At 40.4% G+C, this 16,941-nt stretch overlaps 1 long non-coding RNA gene across 1 annotated transcript in view; it reads right to left on the reverse strand.

The window, feature by feature from the left end:
• Positions 1–755: 755 nt before the first annotated feature.
• Positions 756–16,941, reverse strand: part of LOC108513833 (uncharacterized) — a 50,007-nt gene continuing 33,821 nt past the window's right edge. The window contains exon 3 of the long non-coding RNA XR_001881033.1: positions 756–1,090. This is a non-coding gene — a long non-coding RNA (uncharacterized LOC108513833). The remainder of the gene's footprint in view (positions 1,091–16,941) is intronic.

A 16,941-nucleotide genomic window follows, 5' to 3' on the forward strand; every position in this document is an offset into this window, starting at 1 on the left:
AGCTTCCTGAGTAGCTGGGATTACAAGCACACACCACTGCACCCAGCTAATTTAAAATTTTTTTTTAGAGACGGAGTCTCTCTTTGTTGCCCAGGCTGGTCTCCAACTCCTGGCTTTAAGAGATCTTCCTGCCTTGGCCTCCCAAAGTGCTGGGATTATACTTGTGAACCACTGTTCCCGGCCCAGATTAGGGTTTAATCCAATGGACCAGATTAAGTGCCCTTGGTTCCTCCAGCAAGAGCATGTTTGATGCTTTGTTGTGGTTGTGTGTTTGCTGGACTTTCTTTGCTGCTGGCTCCTATCCTCTGATAATAGGATTTACGAGTTTTGCTCACCACTGCATCCCCATCATCTCATGCACTGTCTGGAACATAGTATATTCTCATTAAACATTTGGCAAATAATTGGACATATGAAAAAAGTCACACGGAATATTAAAAAGGTTAAAAACAGGAAAGTGTTCATTGGATTTTGTAATAAAGACACAACTTTAGGAGAATTGCAACTTCAGAAGAAAATGACTACACCAACAAAAATTGCTGATGTTTTATGAAAGACTGAAATGCAGTAGCTATCATTTTTTACATTTTACCCTCATATGCAGAAAGAGCTCAGGGACCGGGACATACATTCCTCTATCTGGGGCTTGAGATTCTCCAATAGAATAACTGGGGAAGAAAGTACTGTCAAAAAATTTTTTTTTAGCCTGAGGTGGTGTCACACTCAGGAAGCTGGGGCAGGAGGATTTCTTGAGCCCACGTTCAAGGTTGCAGTGAGCTATGATTCACCACTGCACTCAAGCTGGGCAACACTGTCTTAAAGAAATAAAGTTTCTGTGAGATGCACTCATGAACTAAACACTCTGGTAGGGGGAGTTCATCTACTTGAGGAGGGTAAGGGAAGACTTCGTGGAAAAAATAATGATTAGCTGAACCTCAGCGGTTAGGAAGACTTAACAGAGCTGGCTGACGAAGAAGGCATAATGCTTAGTTTGTTTTCAGGAGAATGGTTTCTGCTCCAGTTTTGCCACTAAACTGGATTGATCCTCAGGCATGCCATGCGAAACCTAATCTGAATCCGTTTTCTCATCCTGAAAGTGAAGTAAGAAACAGTCTTTTAAAGCTATTAATATTCTTTGATTCTAGATAGACCAGAATGTTGAGAGAAATGCAAAGAGGCTCAGTTAGCAGCACCAGAAGATCAGAGCAGCAGAATAGTATGAATGGAAAGGTCTTACTACATTTTTCACTATCTTACAAGATTTATTTCAAAACCATTAAAAGCTATTTTATACATACACACACACCTTAGCCATCTAGTTCATCTTGTGACACTACTGTAAAATTAATTAGAAACATAGTGTCGCCAGTCAATTTTGAAATGCTTAGGGTCTGTATGCACATAGTCTTCATTTTTATATCTCCAACAGCACAAAGTATTTCACTCCATAGGTACTTAATAGGTATGCGTAACAGATGGGTGAATATATAAATGAGAGTTTACTTAGAATCAGTTTAAAGTGTTCAAACTGGCCTCTTAAAATAGGTCAAAATACTCTGTTGTCAGTGGTACATTTCCTGCTTTCCCTTTCTTCTTTTTTTTTTTTTTTCCAGAGGGAGTCTCGCTCTGTCGCCAGGCTGGAGTGCAGTGGCACAATCTCGGCTCACTACAATCTCCGCCTCCTGGGTTCAAGCGATTCTCCTATGTCAGCCTCCAGAGTAGCTAGGATTACAGGCGCCTGCCACCACCCCTGGCTAATTTTTGTATTTTTAGTAGAGACAGGGTTTCACCACGTTGGCCAGGATGGTCTCGATCTCTTGACCTCGTGATCTGCCCGCCTTGGCCTCCCAAAGTGCTGGGATTACAGGTATCAGCCACCATGGCCAGCCTCCCTTTCTGTCTTTAAGAGAAAGCACCTCTCTTACAGTACCAATTATTTTCATATCACTCTTTAATTCTCCTCACTCTGCTTACTTCACAACATACCAGAGTCCATTCTCCTAATTCGTATTTTGAATTTCTATTTAATCCATGGAAGTGAATGGGCTATCATCAGAGAGCAGGTATCTTGGAGCAGTGAAGCAACAGAATTCAAAACACCAGCAACAGGCTAACAGAAAGAACCTGGCTTTCGAATGAAGTTTTAAAATTAACCTTGTTTACTTAGACTTTATCAATGACTTAAGAACCGTTTACGGGTCACTCAGTAGAAGATCTTTATAATGTCAGTCCTCCATTGAGTTTATTATAAGATAATATTTGACTTAAGTAGAAGTCAGGAAGTTAGGGTTTTTCATAGTTGACACTAACGTGAATGCATTAACATCATCACAGGAGTTTGCAAACAATCCACTATCAAAAAGATTACACATTAAAGCACCTTTTAAAGGCACTACAAAACAAAAACTTGCTTTAACTGTGCCCGTACTGTTCATGAACAAATATTCTGCCATCCAAATGAGAAATACAAGTCCACCAGCATGGTGGCTCATACCTGTAATCCCGGCACTTTGGGAGGCCAAGGTGGACAGATTGCTTGAGCCCAGGAGTTCAAGACCAGTCTGGTAACAGAGCAAGACCTTGTCTCTACTAAAAATTTTAAAAGCTGGGTGTGATGGTGCTACTTGGGAGGCTAAGGCAAGAGGATCACTTGAGTCCGAGACATTAGGGCTGCAGTGAGCTATGATCATGCCATTGCACTCCAGCCTGAATGAGCAAGACCCTGTCTCAAAAAAAAAAAAAGAAAAAAAAGCCATCGCTGTGACTGCTATAGCTGAGAGCCTCACTGTTTTTGTCTCCTCAGGCTGCCCTAACAAAATGCCATAGACTGGGTGGCTTAAACAACAGAAATTTATTTTCTCATGATTCTGGAGCCTAAAAATCCCAAATCAAGGCTGGCAGAGTCAGTTGCTGGCAAACAGCCCTCACATGGCAGAGAGATGGCAAGCCCTCTGGTGTACCTTCTTATAAGATTATTCCCATAATTAGATCCCCATCCTCATGACCTCAACGAACTCTAATTACCTCTCAAAAGTATCTCTAAATACTATCACATTGGGGCTGCACAGGGTTGCTCACACCTGTAATCCCAGCACTTTGGGAGGCTGAGGCAGGAGGATCACTTGAGGTCAAAAGTTGGAGACCAACCTGACCAACATAGTGAAACCCCATCTCTACTAAAAATACAAAAATTAGCTGGGCATGGTGGCAGGCACCTGTAGTCCCAGCTACTTGAGAGGCTGAGGCAAGAGAATCGCTTGAACCCAAGAGGCAGAGGTTGTAGTCAGCCGAGATGGCACCACCGCACACCAGCCTGGGCGACACAACAAGACTCGGTCTCTAAATAAATAAATAAATAAATAAATAAATAAATAAATAAATAAATAAATACTATCACATTGGGGGTTAGGGCTTCAATATAAGAATAGCAGGAGTACACAAACATGCAGTCCATAACAACCACTGACTGAGGTGTCAGCTCACAGCACCAGAAAAGGTGAAAGCCTTGCAGACAGTTCCCATCACTGATTGGTTAAAATTCTCTCTAGTCCGGCCTGGGCGCGGTGGCCTCAAGCTGTAATCCCAGCACTTTGGGAGGCCGAGACGGGGGATCACGAGGTCAGGAGATCGAGACCATCCTGGTCTAACGGTGAAACCCCGTCTCTACTAAAAATACAAAAAACTAGCCGGGCGAGATGGCGGGCGCCTGTAGTCCCAGTACTCGGGAAGGTCTGAGGCACGGAGAATGGCGTAAACCAGGAGGCGGAGCTTTTAGTGAGCTGAGATCGCGCCACTGCACTCCAGCCTGGGCGACAGAGCTAGACTCCATCTCAAAAAAAAAAAAAAAAAAAAAAAAAAAAAAAAAATTCTCTGTAGTCTATCCAGAAGCAAGAACATCATTTATTTACACTTTTCTCTTCTGCTGTAGGATTTTCAGATGTTCACAGATAACTTTTAGCACAGACAATAAAGACCAGTAGTAGAGACCTTTGCCACTGAGCAATATTCTTTGAACTTCACAAAGGGAATTGTATTCTGTCAATTCCTAAATAAATCTTACCTTTTTCTATCTCTCTCCTCTGTCTTCTTTTTGGTCCAAACCACCATCATCTCATACCAGGACTACTATAGTAATCTCTGAACTATAGTAATCTCTGAACCCCTTCCCAACTGCTTTCCTTCAGTCCATTCTCCACAAAGCAGTCTGACTTTCAAACAACTCTGATCATGTGAGTCCCGTTGGAAATCCATCAGTGCTGCCTATTGTTGTTAGGATAAAGGCCAAAACGCTAATGGAAACCTCTACTTTGAACCATCATGGACTAACAGGGCCAGATATATCTTTCTGCTTCATTTAAAAGTGAGGACAAAAGAAGTGAAAATTGTTTTCAAACATTGAACAATGTGCAGCACAGGACAGTAATCTTGAGAGAAGGGAAACAAATCACTAGTAAGAAAACAACTCAATTCTTAAAAGGACAAAGGACCTAAGTAAACATTTCTCTGAAGACATACAAATGACCAGCAGGTATACAGAAAAATGATCAGCATTGGTCAGGTGTGGTGGCTCATGCCTGTAATCCCAGCACTTTGAGAAGCTGAGGTGGGTGGATCACCCGAGGTCAGGAGTTCAAGACCAGCCTGGCCAACATGGTGAAACCCTGTTTCTACTAAAAATACAGGAGGCGGAGGTGGCAGTAAGCCGAGATCATGCTATTGCACTCCAGCCTGGGCAAAAAAAGCCAAACTCTGTCTTTAAAAAAAAAAAAAAAAAAGGGGGGGAACCCTCATACACTGTTGGTAAGAATATAAATTAGTACAGCAATTGTGGAAAACAATACGGAGGTTTTTCAAAAAATGAAAAATGCAGGCCGGGCGCAGTAGCACACACCTGTAATCCCAGCACTTTGGGAGGCCAAGGCGGGTGGATCACTTGAGGTCAGGAGTTCAAGACTAGCCTGGCCTACATGGTGAAACCCCATCTCTACTAAAAATACAAAAATTAGCCAGGTGTGGCGGTGTGCACCTGTATTCCCAGCTTCTCAGGAGGCTGAGGCATGAGAATTGCTTGAACCTCGATGGCAGAGGTTGCAGTGAACTGAGATCACACCACTGCACTCCAGCCTGGGTGACAGAGCGAGATTTAGTCTCAAAAGAAAAAAAAAAGGAAAAATACAACTATCATATGACCCAGCAATCCCACTGTTGGGTATATATCCAAAGGAAATGAAATCAGTATGTTGAGGAGTTATCTGCATTCCTATGTTCATTGCAGCATTATTCACAATAGTGAAGATATGGAATCAACCTAGGTGTCCATCAACAAAGGAATGGATAAGGAAAATGTGGCATATGCACATGGTGGAATGTTATTTACCCTTAAAAAAGGAAGTCTTGTCATTTTTGACAACACAGACAAACCTGGAGGATATTATGTTAAGTGAAATAAGCCAGGCACAGAAAAACAATTACTCCACGATCTCACTAATAAGTGGAATTGGAAAAAGCTAAACTCTTGGATGCAGAGAGTAAAATGGTGGTTGCTAGAGGTAGGGAGTGAAGGGATTGGGGAGATTTTGGTCAGAGGACATAAAATTTCAGTAAAACAGGAGGAATAACTTCAAGAGATCTATTGTAATCATGGTGACTATAGTTATTAACAATAAATACTTAAAAATAGGCCGGGTACAGTGGCTTAAGCCTGTAATCCCAGCACTTTGAGAGGCTGAGGTGGGCAGATTGCTTGAGTCCAGGGGTTCAAGACCAGCCTGGGCAGCATGATGAAACCCTGTCTCTACCAAAATGCAAAAAATTAGCCAGGCATGGTGGTGTGTGCCTATAGTCCCAGCTACTTGGGAGGCTGAGGTGGGAGAATCACCTGAGCCCAGGAAGTTGAGGCTACAGTGAGCCACGGTTGTGCCACTGCACTCCAGTACTCCAGCATTCCAGCCTGGATAGCCAGAGTGAGACCATGTCTCAAAAAAAAAGAAAAAGAAAGAAAGAAAATTGCTAAGAGTAGATTTTAAGTGTTCTCATCAGGAAAAATGGCACGTATTTGAGACAATGCATATGTTCAACAGCTTGATTTAGCCACAATGTATACATATATCAAAACATCATATTGTATACCTTAAATATACACAATGTTTACTTTTAAATACAAAAAACTAAAGGCAGAGATTGTCAAATTAGACTTTTTTTTTTTTTTTTTTTTTTTTTTTTTTTTGAGACAGAGTCTCACTCTGTCGCCCAGGCTGGAGTGCTGTGGCTCACAGCAAACTCTGCCTCCCAAGTTCAAGCATTTCTCCTGCCTCAGCCTCCTGAGTAGCTGGGATTACAGGCACCTGCCACCACACCTGGCTAACTTTTGTATTTTTAGTAGAGATGGGGTTTCACCATGTTGGCCAGGCTGGTCTCGGGTGATCCACCCGCCTTGGCCTCCCAAAGTTCTGGAATTACAGACATAAGCCCCGTGCCTGGCCTTTGTCAAATTAGATTTTTAAAAAATTTCATGTAGCCTACAAGAAACCTACTTTACTAAGAAGATATAAATACTTCAAAGTAAAGAGATGAAAAAAATACATACTATACATAGTGGGTTGAAGGGTGGCCCCCACAAACATATGTCCACATCCTACTCCCCAGAATTTATAAACGTGACCTTAGTTGGAAATAGGTTTTTTTGCAGATATAATTAAATTAAGAATCCTGAAATGAGATCATCCTCAATTATCCTAGTAAGTGGATCCTAACTCTAATGACAAGTGTCCGCATAAAACAGAGACAAGAAGAAGAAATGCAGAGGAGAAGGTGACGTGAAGACACAGGCAGAGACCAGAGTTGTGCAGCCACAAGCCAAGAAACACCAGGAGCCACCAGAAACTGGGAGAGGCAAGGAAAGATTCTCCCCTAGAGCCTTTGGAGGGAGTGTGACACTGCGGACACCTTGATTTTAGACCTCTAGCCTCCAGAACTGTAAGAGAAGAAATTTCTGTTGTTTAAGCCACCACGTTTGTGATAATGTGTTATATTAGCCCTAGGAAACTAATATACCATGTAAATGCTAACCACAGGAAAATTGGATGGCCTATATTACTATAAAAGTAGACTACAAAGCAAAAGACTACTACCAGGATTAAAGAGAGTCATTTCATAATGATAATGGGGCCAGTGCATCAAGAAAACTTAGTAACAGAGCTCCAAAATTCATGAAGCAAAAACTGATATAAATGAAAGGAGAAAACGGCCAAGCACAGTGGCTCATGCCTGTAATCCCAGCATTTTAGGAGGCTGAGGCGGGCGGATCACCTGAGGTCAGGAGTTTGAGACCAGCCAGACTAACATGGCGAAATCCCATCTCTACTAAAAGTACAAAAATTAGCCAGGCATGGTGGCGCACACCTGTAATCCCAGCTACTTGGGAGGTTGAGGCAGGAGAATCACTTGAACCCGGGAGGCAGAGGTTGCAGTGAGACGAGATCACGTCATTGTCCAGCCTGGGCGATAAGAGCGAAACTCCGTCTCAAAATAAATAAATAAATAAATAGAAAGAGGAAAATAACAAACCTACAACTCTAGATGGGTATTTCAATATCCCTCTCAATAACTGACAGAACAAGTAAGCAGAATATCATTAAGGATATAGATGACTTGAATAACACTATCAACTACCTTGACCTAATTGATATTTATAATACGCTATGCCCAACAACAGCAGAAGACATTCTTTTCAAGTACACACAAAATGTTTTACCAATATGGATCATATTCTGGGTCATAAAACAAAATTTAATAAATTTTAGTGGATTCAAATCATACAAGGGTATGTTCAGTCTCTGACCACAGTAAAATTAAATTATATTATACAATACCAGAAAAATATGCCTGGGTGTGGTGGCTCACTTCTGTAATCAGAGCACTTTGGGAGGCCGAGGTGGGCGGATCACTTGAGATCAGAAGTTTGAGACCAGCCTGGCCAACATAGAGAAACCCCATCTCTACTAAAAATACAAAAACTAGCCGAACATGGTAGCACACGCCTGTAATCCCAGCTACTTGGGGGGCTGAGGCATGAAAATCGCTTGAACTCGGGAGGTGGAGGTTGCAGTGAGCTGAGATCATGTCACTGCACTGCCGCCTGGACCACAGAGTGAGATTGTTTCAAAAACCAAAAAGAGACAAATAGCTGGAAAATCCCCCAAATACTAGTAATTAAACAAATTAACCTCTGATCAAAGAAGAAAATAATAAAAGAAAGTAGAAAACATTTCAACTGTATTTAAATGAAAAGATAACATCAAATTGTGTCAAATGTAGCTAGAGCAGCGCATATGGGGAAATTTATACTATTTAAACCACATTAGAAAGTATAAATTTTATGCCAGTAAATTTGACAATTTGAATGAAATTGATAAATCCCTTGAACAGAAATTATCAAAGCTCATTCAAGAGAAATAAACCATGTGATCTTTTACCCTGCAATCTCCCTGAAATTTCTTCTTAGTTGTCATAGTTTTTTAAGGGTTTGTTTTGTTCTGTTTGAGATAGAGTCTTGCTCTGTTGCCCAGGCTGGAGTACAGTGGTGTGATCTTGGCTCACTGCAACATCCGCCCCCTGGGTTCAAGCAATTCTCCTGCCTCAGCCTCCCGAGCAGCTGGGACTACAAGTGCGCACCATCATGCCCAGCTAATTTTTGTATTTTTAGTAGAGAGGGGGCTTCATCATGTTGGCCAGGCTGGTCTCAAACTCCTGACCTCAAGTGATCCACCTGCCTCAGCCTCCCAAAGTGCTGGGATTACAGGCATGAGCCACCGCTCCTGGCCAAGATTTCTTAGGATTATGTCATTGGAAATACAAATAGGTTTACTTCTTCCTTTCCAATCTGTGTGCCTTTTACTTTATCTTCTTGTCTAATCACCCTAGCTAGAACATCCAGGACAGAGGTGAAGTGGTGAAGGCCGATACCCTTGCCTTGTTTCTGATCTTAGGTGGAAAGCATCCAGTCTTTCACCATTAGGTATGACATTATGTTTTGGGCTTTTTGAAGATGCCCTTTATCAGGTTGAGGAAGTTCCCTTCTTTTTCTTTTTTCTTTTTTTTTCCTGAGACAGTGTCTCACTTTGTCACCCAGGTGGAGTGCAGGTGTTTGATCACAGCTGACCGTAACCTCAACCTCCCTGGCTCAAGCAGTTCTCCCACCTCAGCCCCATGAGTAGGTGGAACCACAAGTGTATGTCACTACACCCAGAGAATTTTTTTTTTTGTTAGATTTTTATTAGATATATTAACTGGCTTTTTGCATTTTGTCAAATGCAAAAACCTCAATTACTTTTGTACCAGCCTAATACTTGTAGAGACAGGGATCTCCCTGTGTTGCCCAGTCTGGCTTCAAACTCCTGAGATCAAGTGATCCTCCCACCTCAGTCTCCCAAAGTGTTGGGATTACAGGCATGAGCTACTGTACTACCTGTCCCCTTTCTATTTCTAATTTGTTGAGTGTTTTTTTATTACCAAAGTATTGGATTTTGTCAAATGCTTTTTCTGCATCTATTGGGATAATAGTGTGATTTTTGTTTTTCATCTTATTGATATATTAATTGGCTTTTGCTTTTGTTTTTGTTTAGAGACAGGGTCTTGCTCTGTCACCCAGGCTGGAGTGCAGTGGTGCAGTCATAGCTCACTGCAGCCTCCAACTCCTGGGCTCAAGTGATCCTCTCGTCTTGCCCTCCCAAAGTGTTGGGATTATAGGCATGAGCCACCACACCTGGCCTATTAATTGTTTTTTTAATGTTAAATCAACCTTGCATTTTCTGGGATATCATAACATATAATTTTTTTCATGTTGTTGGATTCAGTTTGCTATTATGTTTTTAGAATTTTTGCATTCATATTCCTAAGAGATATTAGTCTATATATTTTTTTTCTTGTGACATCTTCGTCTATTTTTGCTATCAGAGTAAACTGCCTTCATAAAAAAAGAGTTTGGAAGTATTCCTTTGTCTTCCATCTTTTGGAAGAAATTTGTGAGGAACTGGTATTAATTTTCCTTTAAATGTCTGGTATAATTCAGCAGTGAAGCCCTCTGGGCCTGGACTTGTCTTTGTAAGTAGTCTTTTGATTACTAATTCAATATATTTGCTTGTTGTAGGTCCATTCAGATTTATTGAATATTTATGTATATTCAGTTTATTCTTCTTAAGTCAGTTTCCATAATTTGTGACTTTCTAAAAATTTGTCCATTTCATCTGCATTGTTTGCTAGGGCTGCCATAACAAAATATCTCAGACTGGGTATTCCAAGGAACTAGCTTTTGGATTCACTGATTTTCTCCATTGCTTTTCTATTCTGTTATGTTTCATTTATTTCCAATCTATTACTTCCTTCTCTTTGCTTGTTATTGATTTAATTTCCCGTTCTTTTTTTTTTTTTTTTTTTTTTTTTTTTTTTTTGAGACAGGGTCTGGCTTTGTTACCCAGGCTAGAGTGCAGTGGCACGATCTCAGCTAACTGCAACCTCCCACCTCAGCCTCCTAAGTACCTGAGACTACAGGCATATGCCACCACACTTGGCTTATTTTTGTATTTTTTATATAGATGGGGTTTTGCCATGCTGCCCAGGCTGGTCTCAAACTGGAGCTCAAGAGATCTGTCCACATTGACCTCCCAAAGTGCTAGAATTGTGTGAGCCACCACACCTAGTCTTTGCTGTTCTTTTTCATGTGTCTTAGGGTAGAAGATTTGGATTTTGTTTTGTTTTTTTTTAAGAGATAAGGTTTTCCTCTGTCTTCCAGGCTGGGTTACAGTGGTTCGATCATAGCTCACTGCAGCCTCAAAATCCCTGGCTCGAGTGATACTTCCACCTCAGCCTCCCAAGTAGCTGACTACAGGTGTGTGCCACCACATCCAGGGACTTGTTTTTGTTTTTGTTTTTTGAGACAGAGTCTCACTCTATTGCCCAGGCTGGAGTGCAGTGCTACAATCTTGGCTCACTGCAACTTCCACATCCCAGGTTCAAGTGATTCTTGTGCCTCAGCCTCCCAAGTAGCTGGAATTACAGGTTTGTGCCACCATGAGCAGCTAATTTTTGTATTTTTAGTAGAGACAAGGTTTTGCCATGTTGGCCAGATTGGTCTTGAGATCCCAGCCTCAACAGATCTGCCTACCTTGGCATCCCAAATTGCTGGGATTATAGTCGTGAGCCACAGCGCCTGGCCCCAGTGACTTTTTTCTATAGAGACAGGGTCTTGCTATGTTGCCCAGGTTGGTCTTGAATTCTTGGCCTCAAGTGATCCTCTTGCCTTGGCTTCCCAGAGTGCTGGGATTACAAGTGTGAGCCACTGTGCCTGACCTGAGATCTGTTTTAGTATAGGTATTTAATACTATAACTTTTCCTCTAAGCACTGCTTTACCAACATCCCAAAAGTTTGGGTGTGTTCATTTTTCCTTTTCATTTTCTCAAAGTATTTTCTGACTTTCCTTTTCATTTCCTCTTGGATCCATAGGTTATTTAGGAGTTTGCTGTTTAACTTTCACATATTTATGAGCGTACCAAGTATTTTCCTGCTATAGATTTCTAATTGTATTCCATTTTGGTCACAGAACATGCTTTAAATTACTTCTCTCCATTTAAATGCATTCAGGTTTCTTTTATGGCCTAGAATATCCTGAAGAACCACGTGGACTTGATAAGACATATATTCTGTTGTTGGACAGAGTGTTCTATAAACATCTATTAGGATAGTTGGATACAGTATTGTCCAACTCTATGTACTTATAGATATTCTGTGTAGTTGTTCTATCCATTATTGAAAGTGGGTGTAATGAGCTATGATCATGCCACTGCACTCCAGCCTGGGCAATGCAGCAAGACCCTGTCTCTTAAAAAAAAAAAAAAGAAAGTGGGTATTGAAGTTTCCAACTAATGTTGTTGAACTGTCTATTTTTTCTTTTATTTTGTCAGGTTTTTTTTTTTTTTCTTTTGAGACAGAGTTTTGCTCTTTTTGCCCAGGCTGGAATGCAATGGCGCAATCTCAGCTCACTGCAACCTCCACCTCCCAGGTGCAAGTGATTCTCCTACCTCAGCCTCCCGAGTAGCTGGGATTACAGGCACATACCACTACACCTGGCCAATTTTTTTTTTTTTTTTTTTTTTTTAGAGAGACACGATTTCACTATGTTGCCCAGTCTGGTCTGGAACTCCTGACATCAAACAATCCTCCTGCCTTGGCCTCCCAAAGCACTGGGATTACAGCCATGAGCCACCATGCCCAGCTGACATTTTTTGGATTTAAAGTCTATTTTTTCTTATAGCAGTATAGCTACTCCAGCTTTCTTGTAGTTGCTGTTTCTACATTTGTCCATCTTTTTACTTTTAATACATTTATATTTTTAATCTGTCTCTAGTAGACAGAATATAGTTTGATCATATTTTTTATTCAGTTTGACCACCTCTATCTTTTTTTGGAATGTTGAATCCATTCACATTTAATGGTATTATTGATATATTTGCTTCTTCCTTTTTTTTGTTTTCCCTAAATCTCATGTCTTTTTTCCTTTATTCCTTGTTATTTTCTTTTACCTTAAGTAAATATTTTCTAATGTAGCATTGAAATTTCTTTCATTATTTTTTCACTATAGTTTTTGTGTTTAGTGATTCCACTAGAGTTTGCCATATACATCTTATTAGAATCAGTTTCAGATTTATACAAGCTTTATTCTGGTGATATGCAGAAATGTTACTGTTACATAGCTCTATTCATTTTCCCCACTTTTGTAATACTACTGTCACATATATGTTACATCTCAATGTAACAAACCAACAATACATTATTATAATTATTACTTTACCATCTGTAGTCATTTCCTTAGCCCAGTGCAGCTTTGTTCACACATATCTCCTTTTGCTATTAATGGCAAATATAATTCATATATATTACATTTCTGTATGTTATAGGCCCAAGAATACATTATATACATATTACACAATTGCTGTTTAAATCATTTAACAGAAGAAAGGGAAATATGCATTTATACTGTGTTTTAAAATTATATAATTACTTTTACTGGTACTGTTTATTTTTGGGTGTGAATTTGAATTATCATCCGGGATCATTTGATGTCAGCCTGAAAAACTTCCTTTAGTATTTCTTATAAGGCAAGTCTGCCAGCAACAATTTTCTCAGTTTTGTTTATGTGAGAAAGTACTTCACCTTCATTTTTGAAAGATGGCTTTTCTAGATACAGAATTCTCAGCTAACTTTTTTTTCTTGAGTACTTTGAATATATTATTGTCTCACTGCTTTCTGGCCTCATTGTTTCTGTTGAGCATTCAGCTGTTAATCTTACTGATTTTTTCTTGGAAGTAACAAGTCATTTTCTCTTGCTGCTTTCAAGATTTTCTCCTCGTCTAAGACTTTCAGCGTATTTAATATGATGCATCTGTGGATCTCTTTTTATTTATCCTACTTGGAGTTAATTGAGCTTCCTAGTTGTGTAAGATTTTTATTTTGGGAAATAAAATTGATTTCATTTTATTAATTATCAATTAATTTTGGAAGTTTTCTCCCTTATTTTTTCAAATATGTCTTCTGTTCCTTTCTATTACATGTATGTTGCTGTGTTTAATAGTATCTGATATTTCTCTAAGGCTTTCTTCATTTTTTAAAATTCTTTTTTCTCTGTTTTTCTTCATGCTGCATAATCACTATTAATCTATCTTCAAGTTCACTTATTCATTCTTCTATCAGCTCAAATGTCTTGGTGAGCCCCTCTTGTGAGGTTTTTTTCCTTTCAATTATTGTATTTTTCAATTTCAGAATTTCATTTGGTTCTTTTAAAATAATTTCTATCTCCTTATTAATATTCTTTATTTGAAGAAACACTGTCATTATACCTTCCTTTGCTTCTTTAATCATGGCTTCCTTTAGTTTGATGACTATATTTGAAGTCTTCTTCTGATAAATCTGACATTGAGTCATTCTCATAGACAACTTCTGTTGCCGGCTTTTCCTCAAGGCATGAGTCATACTATTCTTTTTGTTGTTGTTGTTGTTTCTGCATTCTTCAAAAGTTTTCATTAGAAATGACATGTTTTAGATATTATTGTAACTATATGTATAGTAGCTATATATATATTACTGTAGCCATATATACGTGTTGTACACATATATATGTTAGATATATGTATCTACGTGTGTGTGTGTGTATGCATATATATGTTATAACTCTGGGTACTGTCATTCCTACTGGATTATTTGTTTATCACTGGCTGGGTTATTTCAGTGCAGTCCTCTCTGCCCTTCCCTCCAGTATTGAGCCTCTGGAGCGGCTCCTCAGGGAAGTGCAGTTTTGGGTATGTCCACAGTCACTGCAGGATGACAGCTGCTTCGGCAGGTCTCTCTGCCTCTCTTCCACTGACTATATCTGGATGTTAACTCCACTAATTACTGTCTAATTGCTCCATCAATTTCAACAATGGGTTGGGGCATAAACTGTTCTATAAATTAATCCAATCAAGGCTCATTTGAAGAAATAGTTTCTGAGGAATACCTTCAATGTTTGATATTTGTTCTGACCCCAAGAGGGCGTCTCCCAGCTTTCTTCTTGTTCTCATCTAAAAACTAGGCAGTCCACAGTTTAGCCTGTATCTTAAATCTCTTTCCAATTGCCTTTCACCACAACCTGCACTGTTCTCATGAATGCCCTAGCCTTGATCTTCTCCATGCTCTGTTGCAAATGAAGACAGTTCCATTCTGAAAAGATTGGTAGTCATCATTCTTATGAGCTGCCTGAGCCCAGGCTCTGGAATCAGGTGTGGGGATCATAGCAAACTTCTCACTGAGTGACATCCCTCTTCTAGGGTCTAGGTGCTAGTTGAAGGGAGGAGGAAGTAGCAAGGGTCCTCTAAGTTTTCCTCTCCTGTCATGGAACCACTGCTTTACAAGCCAGAGCAAAGAGGATCAGGGAACCCAATATTCGCAATATGTTACACTCAAGAGTAGAGCCTCTGTTACATGAGTGGGAGCTGAGCAGAAGAAGGGAGCGCCTACCTCTCAACCCTGCTTACCTAGGACTTTGCCTCACGACGGGTAGTTGGAGGCTGAATGAGAAATGTTGATAATCTGCTCTTCCCAGGAATAAAGTTATCCCAGTAGGAGCTTGCGGGGCAATGAGTCCTGTGTTCTTGGATGCAGCAGTCTGCCTTGTAGAGTAGAGTAGAATAGAGTAGAATCCCTGCCTTGCTGAGTTGGGTGGAGGGGGAAAGGAGTTGTCTAGTTCAATACAAACTCTCACCTTTCTCACCCAATTTTCGGACATTTTCTTTTCTTTTTCTTTGCAAGACAGGGTCTCACTCTGCTGCCCAGCCTGGAGTGCAGTGGTGTGATCACAGCTCACTGCAGCCTCAACTTCCTGGCCTTAAGTGATCTTCCCAACTCAGTCCCACAAACAGCTGGGACTACAGGCATACACCACCACGCCTGGCTAACTTTTTATTTTTTTATTTTTTGTAGAGACAAGGTCTCCTTGTCTTGCCCAGGCTGGTGTTGAACTCCTGGGCTCAAGCGATTCTCAGCCTCCCAAAGTCCTGGGATTATAGGCATGAGCCACCATGCCTGGCCCAGACATTTTCTTGAATAGATGTTTCTTTACTTGTTGTTTGTCCTTAGGACTATTTCCAGAAGCTTTAAGTAGTTGTCATTTAGAAATAATTTTTGGAGCACAGTAGCACATTCCTGAGGTCGCAGCTATTCAGGAGGCTGAGGCAGAAGGATCACGTGAACCCATGAGGTCGAGGCTGCAGTGAGCCACAATTGTGTCACTGCACTCCAGGTTGGGCAACAGAGGAAGACCCTATCTCAAATAAATAAATAATAAAAATAATTTTTGCCAGTTCCACCGAAGAGTGGGCCAGTGGAGCTCCACTCAGTGTCATGATGAAACTCAATCTCCAGCTGCTATGGTTTTAAAATGTATGTTATTATGTAAAAAATGAAATGGTCTATATTTTATATAACGGTAAGGGTCTTTGCACCATGTCTGTATGTGATAAAAATAATATCTAATACATATATAAATAATTAAATTAATATAAATAATATAGTTTCTATACGTAATGAAAATAATAATTAAAATTTATATTATGTTTTTGGTGGCATTATATATAAAATAGCAGAAAATACATTTTTTCTTTTACTTTTTATTGTCCCTTGGTCCTTCTTTTCAGTTCTATTTTTTTCTTGTTACATGTAGTATTTATAAATATTAAACTTAATAGAAACAAAGTCTGTTTTTATTTTATTTTATTTTATTTTATTTTATTTATTTATTTTTTTTTTTTTGAGGCGGAGTCTCGCTCTGTTGCCCAGGCTGGAGTGCAGTGGCCGGATCTTGGCTCACTGCAAGCTCCACCTCCTGGGTTCACGCCATTCTCCTGCCTCAGCCTCCCGAGTAGCTGGGACTACAGGCGCCCGCCACCTCGCCCGGCTAGTTTTTTGTATTTTTTAGTAGAGACGGGGTTTCACTGTGTTAGCCAGGATGGTCTCGATCTCCTGACCTCGTGATCCGCCCGTCTCGGCCTCCCAAAGTGCTGGGATTACAGGCTTGAGCCACCCCACCCGGCCCGGTTTTTTTTTTAATTGGAAAACAGCTGGGGCCAGGGGCTCATGCCTGTAATGCCAACACTTTGGGAGGCCGAGGCAGGTGGATCACCTTTGGTCAGGAGTTCAAGATCAGTCTGGAAAACATGGAGAAACCCTGTCTCTATTAAAAATACAAAACTTAGCCGGGCATGGTGGTGCGCACACTGGTAATCCCAGCTACTTGGAAGCTGAGACATGAGGATCACTTTGACCCAGGAGGCGGAGGTTGCAGTGAGCTGAGATCAAACCACTGCACTCCAGCCTGGGCAACAGAGCAAGACTCTGCCTCAAAAAAAAAAAAAAAA

The sequence above is a fragment of the Rhinopithecus bieti genome, unplaced genomic scaffold (genome assembly GCF_001698545.2).
Source record: "Rhinopithecus bieti isolate Rb0 unplaced genomic scaffold, ASM169854v2 scaffold_32083, whole genome shotgun sequence".
Taxonomy (NCBI): Eukaryota; Metazoa; Chordata; class Mammalia; order Primates; family Cercopithecidae; genus Rhinopithecus; species Rhinopithecus bieti.